This window comes from Cricetulus griseus, chromosome 6, assembly GCF_003668045.3.
Source record: "Cricetulus griseus strain 17A/GY chromosome 6, alternate assembly CriGri-PICRH-1.0, whole genome shotgun sequence".
NCBI lineage: Eukaryota > Metazoa > Chordata > Mammalia > Rodentia > Cricetidae > Cricetulus > Cricetulus griseus.
The window spans coordinates 121,115,671-121,120,244 of NC_048599.1; the positions used below are offsets into that span (position 1 = coordinate 121,115,671).

At 40.0% G+C, this 4,574-nt stretch overlaps 1 non-coding gene across 1 annotated transcript; it reads left to right on the forward strand.

Moving 5' to 3' along the window:
- Positions 1-3,831: 3,831 nt before the first annotated feature.
- On the forward strand, positions 3,832-3,942 carry LOC113831512. Its single transcript, XR_003486354.1, has one exon. It is a non-coding gene; the product is annotated as a U6 spliceosomal RNA (small nuclear RNA).
- The last annotated feature ends 632 nt before the right edge of the window (positions 3,943-4,574 follow it).

Genomic DNA, 4,574 nt, shown 5'->3' on the forward strand with positions numbered 1-4,574 from the left:
GCTTGTGGTTGAGAATGTGAGCTCTCGACTTCCTGCTCCTGCCACCATGCCTATCACACACTGCCCTGACTCTACACCATTATGGACTCTTAACTCTCTGGAACTGTAAAACAAAACCAACTCTTTTTTCCATGAGCTGCTTTTGATCATGGTGTTTTATCACAGCAACAAAAAAGTAACTAATATATACGATGAGCCATGTGGCTGATATTAGGAAGTAATCTGAGATGAGGAGGTCAAACTGGAGTTATGCAGATCTTTATTTCTCATGCTTTTCTGAAGGGTATGAAATTCAAACTTAAGGTAGCATCAGGTTTAATGCCTGGTGAGGTCCACACACAAACTAGAAAGTGGACCTTTCTGGCTTAAACCTGATGCTACCTTAAGTTTGGGTTTTGCATTGCTGTAAAGAGACAGCATGACCATGGCAACTCTTATAAAGAAAACATTTAATTGGGTGACTCACTTACAGTTTCAGAGGTTCAGTCTATTATCATCGTGGCAGGCCGCATGGCAGTATGCAGGCAGACATAGTGGTAGAGCGGAGTGTGCTACATTTTGCAGGCAACAGGAAGTCCACTGACTGTCACATTGAGGGAAATTTGAGCAAAATAGACCTCAAAGCCAGTCCCCACAGCGACACACTTCCTCCATCAAGGCCATACCTCCTAATAGTGCCACACCCTTTGGGAGCCATTTTCTTTCAAAAAACCACAGGGACCCTCTTTTACAAGAGTACTAACACAATCCATGATTGCTTGGGGCCCTTGTGACCTCACAATCTTCTGAAGCTCAACTTTTAACACCATCCCATTAGGGTTAGGTTTCAACACACAAATTTCAGAGTACAAATACACCCAGACCATCTCTTTCTGGAAAGCCTTTTCTGACTATGCCAATCTATGCTGATTATTCCTTGCTCTGAACTTCTACTACATCCTAAATATTCAGCAGATTAGTCTTTCATTGATTTGTATTGACTTGAACTTTTAATTCCTCTTGGCTGAGGCAAGAATGTATTATCTTATACATTGGAGCATCTTCCCAAGAACTCAGAAACCGCCTGGCGATTTGCTTGCTTGGCTGAAGCCGTACCATAAATTCTTCCCATTATCCAAGAAGGAACAGGACCTTCATAATTCTACATAAAATGTGATCTCTCAGGGAGAATAAACAGACAATTCTGTACTTCATATAACGTGATCAGCCATGTAAGAACAGAAAAGCAGCAGCCATGCAGACCAAGTCCACAGTGCAAACACAGGCAAAAGCCCTACTTTCCTGCCTCCCTGCAGAGAAGACAATCAGACTGAAAATGATTGATTAGTGAGGAAATAATTAGAGGAGAAGCTTCTTTAACATGCTCACTAAGCAAAGAATATGTATAATTAGTGTGTGAAGATTTAGCATGCCATGGTCACTCATTCCAACTAATTGGTTATAGAATAAATTTTGTTTCCTAACTGATATTAAAGGACACATTTCAAAAGAAATCACTCTAATTGTGACTTTGACACAGATAAGAAGACAACCTCATAGTAAAGATTTTCTTTGAAGCTCAGAGTGTAGGTCAGAGAGAGTGCACTTGTCCAGCATATGCAAAGCCTTGGATTTGATTCCCCAACACAGCAAAAGAAAAAAATATATTTCTCTAGCTCGTTAATGAGGTAAGAAAAAGATGTTACAATAGCTCAAAGGAGAATCCAAAACAACAAACATATTTATAGATAATGAGTCTTAGAATGGATATAAAACTGGAAGCAAAGACAACTGAGTTTCTTTTATTTATGTATTTGTTTGTTTGTTTATTATGTGTACAATATTCTGCTTCCATGTATATCTGCACATCATAAGAGGGCACCAGATCTCTTAACGGATGGTGGTAAGCCACCATGTGGTTGCTGGGAATTGAACTCAGGCCCTTTGGAAGAGCTGTCGATGCTCTTAACCTCTTGAGACATCTCTCCAGCCCAATAACTGAGTTTCTTAAGGGGAAGACAGCCCATGGAGTTCTCAAGCAGAAATGAGCCTGCAGGACAACATTATTAGACTGGTGTCAGTCACCAGTACATTTCAGAGTTGTAAAATGGCTCCCATCATCTCAGAATTGACAGAATTATAAATTCCCAACAATTACAAGGATCAAATTGCCCAAAGTACCAATCATCTTGTCATGAGTGGTACTTATTCCTGACTTCTTTTCTTAGTTTATTTCTCTGTTGCTATTATATAAAAAAAATACCACCAGCAACTTAGGGAGACAAGGGTTTATTAGAGTCCATCATCAAGGGAACCAACACAAGCATCTGACAGCAAAGGTAGAGGCTGAGAAGGCAAGAGGGAAGGCCAAGCAAATCAGTGAATAGTCTTCCCTCTGCCATGTTCTTCAAATCTGGGCTGCTACCAGAAAGTGCTCCTCACACTGAGTGGCTCTTCTCAGTCAGCCAAGGCAGTTAGGACAATTCTGAAGAACTAGTGTCAACTGGTGAGGATACCAACTCAGGTGATTATAATTTGTGACAAGTTAACATTGAAACCAACTAGCATGTCTTTTTCTATCAGCAGTGGCAGGTCACTGTGAATGGCAGTAAAACCTGATGAAGTTTCTGCCCAGGGAGCCTACTGATCATAATGCCTCACAATTATCTCATTATAAACTCTTGAATACTTATAACCTGTTTTATTTTATGCCCATCTCAGATGGTGACAATTAGATCATTTGGTGAGTCACCTCCATGAGTATTTTCTTAATTTTGATTTTGTCCCACCTTATGGAATTTACTATTACACTTTGTTTGCATTTTATATTTTACTTGCACTGTTTGTCAAGCCAAGTTCTCACGAAACACAATTACCCAAATTAACAAACTTTCTCTTCTGTTTCATTATGTCCCTAAATGTTTTATAGTCTAAATAAAAAATAAAACCCCTCAAGATGTATGTTTAACCTACTTCCATATGCTAATGTTGAAATGTCATTTTTTGCAGTTTTCTGTTCTTAAATGTTCATATTCTATTTTGTTAAGCATATAGTCCCAATTCTTGGTTACACTTATAATGTTACATCCATTCAGTTTCCATTGTCATTCAATTGCAGTATTTTAAATATAACTGTTCATAAAGTATTTGAAACTAAAACTACCTATGGGGAAAACCTGAAAGATGCAAAAACCTAGAACACATGGTAGTTTGAATGTAACTGGCCCCCATAAGCTCACAGGGAGTGGCACTATTAGGTGTGGTTTTGTTGGAGTAGGTATGACCTTGTTGGAGAATGTGTGTCACTGTGAAGGCAGACTTTGAGGTCTCATATATGCTCAAGCCATGCCCAGTATCTCAGTTCATTTCCTGTTACATTTAGATCAAGATATAGCCAGCACCATGTCTGCCTGCATGCCATGATGTCCCACCATGATGATAATGGACTAAACCACTTAAAGCCACCCCAATTAAATATTTTTTATAAGAGTTGCCATAGTCATGGTGTCTCTTCATAGCAATAGAAAATCTAACTAAGACACACATTTTGATCATTTTTCTTTGTGCTGTTATTTATCGTAGATCAGATCTTAGATTTAACTAATTGACTCTGAGAACCAGTCAATTTAAAGATGAGAGAACAGATCCAGATGTTGGTACATGGAGAGAAGAAAATCTTGCTTTTTTAATCGGATGATTTATCCTACCCCCACTCCTAAGTTTTGGCTGTTAATATTTTGATTTGCTCCCCAGCTTAAGGAGACTCACCAGAGCTTAACTGACCTTACTAACCAGCAATTCAGCACTCTTGAATCAACAATTGCTTCTTCCTCTCAGAAATCATGGTACAATGTTTGCTTCGGCAGTACATATATTAAAGTTGGAATGATACAAAAAAGATTAGCATGGTGCTTGCTCAAGGATGACATGCAAATTTGTGAAGCATCCATATTCCATGTTTTTCAGTTCACTGGGGGCAAATGCATTTTCTAGCTAGATACTCATTTTCATGTCACTCTCATGAATTCTAATCTTTAATTAGAATAGAACATTTTTTCTAAAAATTTATTTTTCATTTTGCATATCAACCCCAGTTCTCCCTCCCTCCCCTTTTCCTGCCCCCTCACCTCTCCCCTTCCCATCCACTCCTCAGAGGGGGTAAGGCCTCCCTTTGGGAATCAACGAAGTCTGGTATACCAAGTTGAGGCAAACCCAAGCCCCTCCCGCTGTGTCAAGGCTAAGCAGGGAATGGATTCCAAAGAGCCAGTTCATGTACCTGGGATAGGTCCGGGTACCACTGCCAGTCCTCTCCCCAAAATATCAATCCATATAACTATCACCCACATTCACAGGGCCTAGTTCAGTCCTGAGCAGATTCCCCACCTATCATCCATAGCCCGTGTGCTCCCACTGGCTTGGGTCAACTGTCTCTGTGGTTTTTCCCATCATGCTCTTGGCATCCCATTGCTCATATGATCCCTCCTCCCTCTCTTCAACTGAACTCCAGTAACTCAGCCCAGAGCTTGGCTGTGTGTCACTGCATCTGCTTCCATCAGTTACTAGATATAGGTTCTAAGATGACAATTAGGGTAGTC